The following is a 13,284-nucleotide window of genomic DNA, read 5'->3' as shown; positions in this document are numbered from 1 at the left end:
ACCTATATGTTATTTTGACTTATTGTGAATTATTCACAATAAAATGAAGGAAAGTTCATTATGACAGCTCCAGGGCTGGCATTCCTCCCTCCCCCCTTGAGGGTATGACTGGAGAAGGAGGGTCCTTTATACCTGACAGGTCCAGAGCCTTCTACTTGCAACCTGACATGCCTCTTTTTTGCCAGGAGAATCAGCAAAGGTGAAGACTTCTTTGAATCAAGTTTGACACCTGGTGACTTCATGGATCATGTGATTTTCTTAGCCACAATATGGAAGCAGTTTGCTATTGCCTTCTTTCAGGATAAGTGCAAGTGGTAAACCACTAATGGTGGAATGATAATGGTGGACATCATCATCTACAAAGCACCTCTGTGGATAAAGCTCTCTTTTTTGAGGGGATCCTCCTCAGTTTCATCCTAGAAAACAAAGAATTGCAACCTAAAAGATCTGGTGGATTAAAAACTACCCACAGCCAATTTATCATATGGCAAAACTGTTTCTAGACTAAGCCATTTCAGCCTAGAGAGGAAGGATGGTATGACAGATTACTACTCACCCAAATTAAACATTATCTGCATATAGAAAGCTGTTCTAGATTTCTCTGCCATGCTGGCTTTCTGGGCATAGAAATTCTTTTGCTGTGTAAGGAAGCATCCATATATGTACATGATCCTCTACTTAGTCTTAGTTTTCTAGGCTTCTATCACTTCTACGTTCACTGAACTCCAGGTTTAAGAGGTTAACATATGTAGGGGTCAACAAAAATCTAGATGAATATATCATAGATAGATGAGGTAGAGGTAGAGGTAGATGTAGAGATATACACACCCACGTACACACACACACATACATATATACACACATACATACACACATACACACATATACACATATACATATATACAGGGTATTAAGTTACCTGAAATACAGATTGTCCTTGTTTAGCGACTACCTTGTTTACCGACTGATCACAGTTACAACGGCATTGAAAAAGTAACTTTATGACCAATCCTCACATTTATGATCTTCACAGGTCTATTAAGCAAGAGAAAGTTGAAGTAAGGTCATAAGCACAATTGCTGTTTCACTTAGTGACCACTTCACTTAATGACCAAGTTGCTGGTCCCAAATGTGGTCACTAAACAATGACTACCTGTAAGGTCCTGCAGTTGAAGTTCAAGAAGACTAACAAGGCAATCATGTACATGCCTATAAAGAAGTAAATTATAAAGAGATCAGTGGAAATCTCTGGAAAGTATGTAAAGGACTCCTACCTTAAGTTCCTTCTGAAAGTGGTGATGTGTCTAAACCTATGTACACTTTGGGAGGAAATACATTCAATGGATCTTGTCAGAGTTTTCTGAGTAAACATGTGTAGGATTCCACTGCTGGCCTGCAAAGAAGCACAATTCAAGGCTCTCCAGATACCTTTTAGAATTTGCTAGCAAAATGTTTCACCTATTAGTAGTTTTCATGACATACAGCCCTTCCCGTATCAAGATCCGTGTGGGTTCACTCCTTTCTCACCATTTTCACAATGAAATTGGGAAGATTACAGTACCAACACTGCTTCTATTTCAGGAATCTCAGCTATTCTTCTTCAGCATGTAAGGCAGGCTGTTTTCAGTGGGAGGGATTTCTTGTCAGACACTTCCCTCCTCCCACCCCTGCGGTCTCCTCTCTTTCCCATTACATTTTCATCTGAAACCAGGCAGATCTTTTAGTCTACTGTCCCTCTCCCCCCGCCCCATAGAGGTTTAAGGTCTTAATCATGGACTGCTGTCTGTGTGTGTATTTTACTACTCATCCTCATTCACCTCAATCACCACTACTCCTGAGAAGAATTTCTCTCTCCAGGCTTACTACTATGCCATCATTGGAAGGTCACATTGGAAAGGAAAACTCTTTGAATGGTGGTTTATTACCATCTCCCCATAGTTACACAGAACACTTCCCCTGCCTCTACCCCCTTAGTTCTCTCTTGTAAACACAATAGATACTAGCTGGAGAAAGTAGCTGGGAAAACAAGATGGGTGTAAATTTAAAGGAGCACATGCTGTGTAACTAAAAACCATCTGGAACATGTAGGGAGACAACAGTTTCAGGAGCCAACCAAATATTTTATAACTTATCTCTGGATGGCTTAGCATAGAAAAATACAGATACAGAACACATAAATAGCAATGCTGGGTGACTTGGGCATGATTAGAACAGCCGGTCAATTTTGTGCAAATGAGGAATTGTAGAGCATGCTAAAATGGTTATATTTTTTATTTTATTTTATTTTATCAGTTGAGCAGCCTATTGCAATAGGAGCTCCAGGTGGCTTACAAAGCATAAATGGTTAGGTTTAAAACAACAGCACAGCAAGAGAAATCAAGCTGATAACATTACAATTGCTAAAACCCAGGCTGGGGAAACAACAAAACCGATTACACACCATTAAATGTCAGTAAACAAGTGGGGCTGTCTGGAAGACCTCTTAATGACCCCAATAAAACACAGAACAGAATGGAAAGATTAAGCAACAATCAAGCATATTTACTTTAAAATATATTCCTCCCAAATTGATGGAACTTAAATCTAGGACAATATTGTTCAAACTGGATAACTAGGATTCAAATGTCCCACCAAGAGTGATTCTCTTGAAAAGATTCCCCTATAGATTTTTCAAGCATTTTCTTGGTACTTTGGCAGAAATCTCATGTTGAAAATAAATTGCTACTGCTACTCCCAATAAACATGCATTTACAGTCCCCAATACATTTGATACATACTCAATTGCCAGTATGAAGCTAACCGCATCCCATAAGCTGTCACTTGATTTAAATTTACTCACTGCTTCAATAGCTGCCATTTATGCATGCATGGTCTCTCTCTGCTGGGCCCACGCTGTGCTTAATTGATCCTTGTGCTCTGATTATCATGGATAGATGATGTTTGAGGAGGAAAGAAGAAAAGAGAATGAAATCTGGAAGGGTTCAACATGCATTTAATTAAATGTAGGGAGGTCTCTGACCTACGCTTGAAATGTTATACACTAGTTTTGATGAAGTGAATACTCTGAATTCCTTACAAAAATGGGTATGTATCTCTCTGAAGGATACACTGAATAAGAATCAACCCCAAGTTTCTATCCCAATGTGTTCTTTAATAATAATAAAAAAGTCTATTGTTTTCTTTAGCTATACAAGCTTATCACTCCACTTTCCTTTCTTGATATCTTCCCAAGATCTTGGACTACAAATCCCAGCATCCCTTGCTTATAGGGACATTGACTGGACTGATAGGCCTTATTTGTGGTGTAGTTCTATGCACATGGGTGATTTCAGCTTGGGAAGGCCTGCCATGCCAAATGGTACTAGAAGGAACCACATAGAAAAAAGTTTTAGCATGTAAACTGGGAAGATATGCATCTCCAGAGGTTGATGAATACATTACAGTTCCCAGCATTCTTTGTTACTGACCATGCTGGCTATTGCTGCTGAGACTGCTGATTCAGCAGGATCAACGATGCTACAGGTTGCCTATCCCTGACTCAAGGAAAGAGTTCAAAATACTTTCCTTCCAAGGCAAAACGGATGCTCTGTCTTTCATTCATATTTATTTGCTAACGATCTGCACATTATAAGGGGAGAGGATGGTCTCCCCTGTAATTAAATAAGGAGTCTGTCATGTGTTTTGAATCATTAAACTGTAAAATGGCAGTCTAATAAGACTAATGATTTTAAGCCTAATGAATAATTGCTTCATTCTGAAAATCATATTTTCTTCTCATTTGGACATGGGCATGGCTACTGAAATTAATGGCTCACATTTGCATACAGAGAGTGTCTTCATGTTTATTTCCAGTTCAGAATATGTCATTCATAGATTTCTCATCAAACTTCCAATACTCATTTCTTTGGCAAAGTGATTCTTAACTGGCTGTATTTGCATAAAAGCATGATCACTTATCTAATTAAGCGTTATGTTAATAGCATCAACCATAACATTAGAATTATCAAGGCATAGAATTACCAAGGCATTTATACAGACTATAAGAATTATTTTGCTTCTTATGATACATTAAAAACTTGGTATTAAAAACAATCCTAAACAAACAGAACAGTTTTGGAACTTTTAAAAGTAAGTGTGCATGTATTTTTGTCTCATGTGTTGGCTTGGCAACTGGGGAGATAGCCTATTATCTGCCTATCCTGCTCCCACTCAAAGCATTTTACTGTCTATACTGAACAAGATTTTAAAGATAAAATTAGCACGTAGGTATCTAGTTTGTACTGAAGGATAGATATGACTAGAACTCCAAATATAATTTTTACTTTGGGGAAAAAAACATTCTGCCTCTTAAATGCTTGGTTTCATGTGGGGGTCAAAATATTAGGGAAACGTCCAGTATGAATTCTTCACCTCTGTTACTGTTGTATTTTCCCTGGAAACATTAGAAGCCACATCCACCAACATCAGGTATGGGGAATCTGTGATTGGCATGGGGCCCAGCACTTCACTTGCCATTCCCCAGCATCTTGAGATCACACTGCTGAAACTTATTAGCAAAATACCGCGTTTTGTTGGTACAATTTTATTCCCCCCCCCCCAAAAGAAGCCCCCAACAAAGTATGAAAAGAACCAGGAAGCCTCTGGACAACTATCCACTCTGATTTTCACTTTTATTATGTTCCATCCATCCTTGCCAAAATCGTGCCACGTTGCTGTTAACTTTTGATGGGACCATTGTAGGGCTGGAAATGGGAGTCTTTTGCCTCCTAGAGATCTCCTGTTCCCATTTCTAGGTTTAACACATCCCAAAAGGCTAAGATATGGGCCCTGTCACTTCTCGTGGCCTCACCACATCACCAGAAAGCTTCCTGTTGCTTTCCAAAAAGCTAGGAGACTGAATTGCACCCCTGACTTCTGGAAATTGGCTCCTCCACCTAAAGGCCTAGCTATCACATATGGTTAAGCTAGATCTTCCAGAAAAGTGGGGGTGGGCAGAAGACTTGATCGTTTTTGTGCCTCTTTGCTGCCATCTGGTGGCAGCCTGTATATTTGTAACCCAGATCTAGTATATGATTCCAAATTATATTGTTTATGGTTAAGGTGCTGGGCTAGAAACCAGAAGACTGTAAGTTCTAGTCCCGCCTTAGGCACGAAAGCCAGCTGGGTGACCTTGGGCCAGTCCCTCTCTCTCAGCCCAACCCACCTCACAGGCGAGTTGTTGTGGGGAAAAGAGGAGGAGGAGGAAGGAGTATTAGGAATGTTCGCTGCCTTGAGTTATTTATAAAAATAATAAAGGCGGGATAGAAAATAAAATATAAATAAATAAATAAATAAATAAATGTTTGGCGGCAGTTCTTTAGAAGTCCAAGCAAGAATCTCTCTTAGTTCTACCAGACCTCTCATTCCCCACAGAGTAGAGCTTACAAACACTAGACATACATATCGGGGCTGCAAAACTCGAGACAGTTGTTAGAAGGCAACAAAAAAAGTAGAACTAGTCATTCTTTGCCACCATCTAGCAGTCATCTGTGGGGCTTTACAGGTGTAATCTGGCATATCTAACAACAGAGTTACCTCAGAAATTTTGCATCATGAGATGCAGTCATTAATGTCTCCACCACCACCACCACCACCACCACCCACCCAAGTTAAGTATATAGTACCCATATGGCCAAGTTACTTAATCACATGCAGGGTGGAGGCACAACTGTTGGGGAAGGGGGAAGACTTCCTGCCTGAGACTGCTGCTTCCCTCCACTCAGAATGGGCTGGGCCTTTTTGCAGAAGAGTGACCCTACGAACGCATCAACTAAATGGACAAGCAGCCTGACAGGGTATCCAGCACTCTCCTTTCTCCTAATCTTAAGTGCTCGCTTAGCAACAACAAACCCAGGATTACCTTTCAGCCATGCATAAAGCTGTCCTTCAGCTGGAATGTTTTGCAATACAGCAAATTGTTTGAGGATTATGCCATCCTAGCTGTAGATTGAAAGCTTGCCTTTCCTATCCCTTCCCCCTGGTTGACTTTGTGTGGAGAAGCACTCTCTAAAACTGGCTTTTAATTGGCAATGTTAGAACAGGAAACCATCGTGTCATCGGATGACTAGCTGTTGGCCAGCTGAAGAGGAAGTGTGCATTAACTTGGTTGTGTTCATCCTCCTTTCAAACATGGCAAAACCAAAACTCATAAGATCTTTCAGATGCATCTACTTTCTGTTTGCTGTGAGGATATGGGAGGGAGAGAGGGAGCGAGTGAAGGAGAAGAGGATCTCTGTCCCCCTTTTTAGGAGCCAATCGGAAATGCCTGGTTAAAATCTTCCATTAACTGATATTGCCTTCATAATCACAGATTAACAGACAGACCTATTCCTGTCAGTTCTGATGCCTTTTGGACACGTTTCCCTCAAGCAGCAGACCTTGCTTTACTCTTAAATAACAATTAAAGCAGAACAACTCCCTCCATTCACATCCTGCTCCATATGGGAGGTATTGTTTCGATCAGCAAATTAAGCAAATATTGATGCTATTTTCAAAATGATTACACATGCTGTAATGGAAGCAACTTGAACATCCAACATTTTATTATCTAGAAAGCAAGTTATGTATTTATTTCGTATGGCATAGCAGAATACAGAATTATTGCATAAAAGTTCACGGAGCAATATATAAAATGCGTATGAAATATAAAACATTGGGACAGTAGATTATTTTAAAAACATGCAATACAAATAATGAGTAAAATTATAAATAGAATTAAGTTATGTATGAGCAGTTACTAGAGTGGCTAAGCCTATGGCCGGATATCCAGATCGTTTAGCCATTGGACAGCAGTGCCCTTAAGATGATGTAGTTCTTGCGGGCAGCCAAGGAACCTTCTAAGGGGGCAGTCCATCGCAATGTGATGTAACGTTTGCAGGACATTCCCGCAGTCACAGTTAGGATTATTGACCAGCCCCCATTTTTGTTTCAAATATTGGCACCTGCCATGATTAGTACGAATCTGGTTAAGTGCTGTCCAGTTTTTCCTTGGGAGATCAAAGCCATAGGGGCGTTGTACTGGATCAGACACTAAGTTAAACAGATCCAGATTAGAAGTTGCCCACTCTTAGCACCATGCTGTCTCAATGTCAAACTCTTCTCTGACTAATTGCTGTCCATGTTTCCATGGCTTCAACATAGACTAGCCTCCTCACGGTGCACCCCGGGCAACCTGACTTGTCACGGCCAAATAGTCTACACAGCTGGCTGCTGGACCTTACAAGGATTTCCCAGCAAGAAAAAGCAGCATGAACATCAAAATAGAAAGCAAGTGGATTCATGGTTTTAGCAAGCACAGAAAATCAAAGTCATTAAGTCTCCTAAAAATTCTTTTTCAGTCTTGCCAAGTGAATCCATGCCATGGCTTGCTCGGTTCAGAGTTCCTTTCACCCAGTGATGTCATAAAGGGAAATCACCCTCTTTGGACAATCAGGGACCAGGCAGATATTAATAGTGGCTTCCCTGGGCAGAAGAGAAGAAGCAGCTGTCTCTGGTGGCAGCTGTTTGAAGGGCAGCCATGTTGGGCTCAGTCTGACTGGGACCATCTCCCCCAGAGCTGCTGCCCCAGACTGAGAGGTCCAACAAGACCAAAAGGAGCATACTACCCCATCCAGGTCCCTACAAAAGAGAATGATGAATACCACCTCTGCCCCATACTTGGGGCTGAACCCTGTTTGAAAAGGAACCAAATAATCCACTTCTTCTGGGGTGCTGCACTGTTTGTCCACCACCACTGTCCCAACAACTCTCCATAAAAAGGGCAGGTTAGAGACTGGATTATAGTTATCCAAAACTGCTGGATCCAGGGACAGCCTCTTCAGACACCCCACAACCTCCTTCAAGACTGCTAGTAATTTCCCCTCCTGCAGAGAGGCATTGACAATTTCCCAACACCAAATGCCAGTGAATAAGCTGGCCACTATATTTTGGCCCAGTTGTAGTTTGTGAGTAATCTCTCCTGGATCCAGGACGTTACCTCTCTGCCTGTTCCCCCAACAGCCAGAACTGCACCTATCTATTTTCACACAGTTTAGAAGCCCAAAGGAGCCCCAGATAATATGGCAAGGGAGTGCCTTAGTCACCAATCAAATACTTTGCCCTTCCAGAGTCAATACTTCAGTGGAAATGAAAGAAACCATGGAACAGAGGTAGCTCAATCCTATCTATATGAATTGAAGAGGCTCTTCAGGATGTCTCTAGGCAGGTTCCCAACCATCCCTAGGGATTGTGGGCAACAAACCTGCCATCTCTTCTACACAAATTGCAAGCTTTCCCTTCCAGCTTGTCTCTCCATGTCTGAGACAAGCTATTCTGCCTGGTTTAGTCTTTGCCCATTGCTTGCTTTGTTGACTACTGTGCACTTTATAAGCAATAACAATGTCTCATTCTTCTCTGTATCACCATCAGGACTGCAAGCTACAATCAAAGATGGGGGGAAAAAAAAACAAGTTTGCAGGTCCCCAACTTAAGATACCATTGCTCAGATGAAGTTTCCATCAAGTGGGATTGCCAGAGGGATTGGTCAGATTTCTATCTCCAGTATCAAAATGCTTGGTTTGTCCTTTGTTTCATATTGCAAAATGTGTAGGAAATCATTCCCATATGTGAACATTTTTCTCCAGGAATGCTTTTTGGGGAAAAATATTTTCCATTCTTTATTGCACGAAAGACCACTATTTATCTTGACTTAACATTGTGATAAACTCCACAAATGGTGGTTTCCCTCCTCTGACCCTCCTCACTTAGAAATTCTAAATAGATTGAAATTTTAAGTTTCCATAACAAACATTTTAAAAGTTCCTCAGCAGTGATGCTTTAACATTTTTCTCCTTTCATTTTATCGAATACTGGATTGAATAGAATTATTAGTGTGTGTGTATATTTGTACATTGTTCGTATTATGAAATCGTGCTGTACAAGCCACAGACTCAAGAGGCAAACCACTTTGCCTTAATAAGAGTCCAGCCTCTTCCATAACTTCTAAGTAGATCTGCTTCCTCTCCACTATTATACAACGGAATACATCAATTAAACAGTACTGCTTCTCCAATTACCACCAAACCAATGTAGCAGAAAACATTCTGAAATGTCTCAAGGTTGTTTTCAATATAAACTGTATTAAATGAGTAATCCTTTCTAAATTCCAAACTTCAAGGCCCCCTCTTGTGTAAGTCTTCAGTTCACTGGCACAGTTGTGTGGCTTGAAGTACATGTTTAACACAGCACCAGATCCTACCAGTGAGGTTCATTGATCAAGTCCAATCTGGTTCTCGTTCAAGTTTGTGCTTTTAGAAGAAGATCTAGTCAAGGTATATAGCCAGAAGGAAATGCTGGGCCACACTGACCTTAAATGCATCAGAACCATTTTACAGAAAGCAGTTCTCAACACAGCAGCATCCATGCAAATGATCTGGGCATAGGCTTGCCATCTCTTCAAGCAGTTCAACCAAATTTTGAGAGATGGTAAATCCATGCTTCCAGACAAGGGGAGAGCACAGGCTTAGACAATTAAATTAAGTCCCTCTTTGCCTGTGCAAAGGGGCAGCAGACACCTGGTCAGGCAACTCCCAGTCAGATTGAGATATATGATAAACCTGCCTTGGCAGGAAGCATGAAAGTGCAGTATATAATAAACAAAACAAGCATTTGATTCTGTTGGCAAGATAGACACGAGGGAGAAGGATGTTTACTATGTGATTTTTTCCCCCTCTCTGGACACTTTCTTTTTCAAAAAGAAAGTTCTCTCCCACTGAAGTCAGCTGGAGAAAATGAATCTAGCCCAGCCTTCTAGGATAGACTGCCCACTGGTTAGTGAGAATTTCGGAAGGGGCAAGAGGCCTTTGGATCTAGTGGATATAAAACTCTGCCAACATGCTCCCTGGTCTTCCAGCACTGCAGAGTATAAGTCTTTCCAAGTCTGGGGAGAAAAAAACATAGGAAGCTGGTTTGGGTGGGAATCAGTTTCAGACCTCACATTTTCCCCTCCAAGGTTGGAGCTTTTTCTCCAACTTCAGAGCAGGAAACTGAAATACCCTACAGTTCCTGGAATGTCCTTCAGGGACCAGAGAAATACGGTTTTCATGCCTTGCTTATTTTCTTGTGCAAAAAAAAGGTATTGTGCCACAAATGTGGTGCCCCATGCAGCAGGATGATTCACATGGGCATTTTATACTTGAACAAATTAGGTACAAAGGAAACATCAAACCAACAGGAGAAAACTGGTTTGAGGTTAATTTCCCATCACATAAGTGGTATGCATTTTTGCTGGCTAAGTATGTCTTACCTTTGTAGGCATATCCTATATAGCAGGCACACAGAAAAGTAATCAATCTACTGCTTACAGTCTTTCCGAACTGAATGGCTAATGAGTTTAACACATTCGTTTTTCAAGACAAATTAAACCTGTCAGAGTGACTCACGGACCTATATAGGAGAAGTTTGAAACATATTTAAGGGGAAATTTACTTGTCAAAACCAGTTAGTTTGCTGAAGTCTGAGCAATCCCAGGCTTCTTTTGAACCTTACAGAAAGTGATGTATTTGATACACAAAGGTCAGTGCATTAAAAGCGCTGTTGAGCACCAAGGTGGAGAAAAATAGTTCAAATAAGAAACAGCAAAGTACACTAACCTCACACTGCAATTAGAGAAAATTCTGTACAAAATAGAACACATATTTAATGCTGACCCATCTCAGCAGATCCAAGTAGGCTTCTGCGCATGGAAGCAAGCTAAGTCTGTATTGCGCTTAGAGCTATCCCTATAGGCAGCGGATTTTGTGTTTTGTGAAATGGCAGTGAATGGTTAGGAATTGTAGAGTATTGTTCTACTTTTTACTGCTGGAAGGAGGCCATGTGGGATATCTGCTTAAATCCAAAATATCTTAACTGATCTTCGGTGCTAGGCATTTTGGGTGGAATACAAAAGACCTTGGGCTAGACCGGATCTCAGTTGCTGGTTCTGGAAGCATATTCATAAGCATGCACTTGCATGTTAAGTGCCATGCAGTGACATTCCATTCCATGGAAGGCGCCTTTTGAATGTGAAGCCCCGTTCAAAGGCCAGCATAACTGTAGTCATGCATAAACACCTTTTGAAAAATTTGACTAGTGTTGAGATGGTTGATTTATCTACAGGATGGATGGATGGATGGATGGATGGATGGATGGATGGATAGATACTAGATATCTAGATCACACTAGGTACATACCAGAAGAGTCAGATATATTTTTCAGTAAAGTGCCCAAGAAGAGCAAGCATAAATGCAGAGATGAATCCCTAATTGTTTGTGTACTGTCTTACATTATATTAGATGTATTGATTATTTCCATTTGATCTTACTTTTTCATTTCCCAAGTGTTTCAGACATTCATTCATTCATTCATTCCAGTTGTTATTCCCAGGGTGCTTCAAACTTTCAGACTTGCAAGATGCTGTTGTTATAGCTGTTCCAGTAAAAGTAGTTCTGAGCTATATGGCATTGGTTTCTTAGTCTGGTCTGCCTTATTGGGTTGACATCAGTCTTGCAAGTCTCAGTGTGCTTGCCCTTCCCTCACTTTATCTTCATATGAACCAGGGAAAGGCCTGCCTGGGATGTTTTCTCAAGTTATTTTCTTGGGACAGGCTCAAGCCCCTTTTATCTGACCATTGCCTTGGTAGTGGCTCTTCCTCCTGTCCTTCAAGGCCATTCTCTATCCCCTCTACAGACTGGGAACAAGGACAAAAAAAAACCCTAGAAAGCGAAATAGTTCTTCACAATGAGGGAGGAAAGAGTTTCATAGACAGATAATCACAGCCAGTGTGATATGGTGGCTGAAGCAGACCTGAACAACTTCTGAACCTCCAAGCCAAATGGAGTCCATTGCCCATAAAGTGAATCCTGATAGGTACTTAAGAGTACTGTCCTAAACCCTGAGGGACCACCTCTTCCCCTTTACATCGACCTGTCCCACCCGATCTGGCAGAGAGGGCATGCTGAAGACCCTGTCGGTAAGAGAATTCCATCTGGCGGGGTCCAGGAGGCGGGCCTTCTCTGCAGTAGCGCCCGCCCTCTGGAACATCTTGTCCCCGGAGGTGAGGTTGGCCCCATCACTCCTGGCTTTTCGGAGAAACTTGAAGACCTGGCTCTGCCACCTGGCCTCAGGCAGGGAGGAGAAGAATCATGCCTGGGGTTGGCTAGTGCCTTGAAGTACCCCTTCCTCACAAAGACTGAATGAGATCACAGCCATCTGGACTTTACTCTTATTTATATTATTAATTATATGTAATTTTATAAGGCATTTTATATATTGATTGTTTTAGCGATTATTTTATTGTAAACCGCCTAGAGTCCCTCCGGTGGAGGAGATGGGCAGTGACAAATTTGATTGATAGATAAATAAATAAACAAACAAACAAACAACCAAACTTGCGTGGAAGTAAGTTCCATTGACATTAGTAGGATTTGTGAATAGACATAACTGAGATTTTTTATGAGAAGCTTCCTACTATCCTGGGACACCAGCAAGGAGTGAAGCAGAAGACGTTTTGACCCCAGTTGACTGGGATACTCTGTTCAGCCTGGTGGATTACAGATTGTGCATACTGGCTAAATGTGATCGTGGAGTAATATGTCATGCCAAATCTTTGCTAACGTAACCCCAGTTGGCTTCAAACAACACATCGACCAGCAAAGTTTAGAAATCGCAATGGCTAGATTCACACAATAAGCCAAAAGCAAGCAAACTATACTTTAGCTTGGCATGTTGTATGAATCTAACCTACAGTATCTCAAAACCAATCACTTCCCTAGGCCTTTGTAGCACACAGTTGTTGATATGGCTAACAGTGAGGTCTTCCAAACCTGGCCCTTAAACAGGCTGAATGAAACATGGTTGTCTCACAGTGGAGAGAAAAAGGTAAAAAGGGAAAAGGCTGAGGTAAAAGAAGGAAATGTGTGAGGTAATATATTGACAAGCAGGCCTTTGCTTGCAGGTATAGAGCTGTCTAAACTTACAGGATAGTAGAGCTGCCAAATAGCTTTGGCTGTATATGTCAGCAGCAAGGTTGCCATGACTGAACTAGATTTTGACGTGACTTAGCTAACTGCAACTTATCTAGGGTGTGTGTCTTTTTTTTTTTAATTTTAAATCTTACTATGGTCATTTGTAAGGAGACCTATTGCCATGGACCCTTCCCAATGCAAGACCTCTAACCTCGGCCCTTTTAGGTCTACCATATCTGGGCTGCAAATATCCAGACAACCTTTG

Source organism: Candoia aspera, chromosome 1 (assembly GCF_035149785.1).
Source record: "Candoia aspera isolate rCanAsp1 chromosome 1, rCanAsp1.hap2, whole genome shotgun sequence".
Lineage (NCBI taxonomy): Eukaryota > Metazoa > Chordata > Lepidosauria > Squamata > Boidae > Candoia > Candoia aspera.
Note: the sequence above shows the minus strand (reverse complement) of the source record.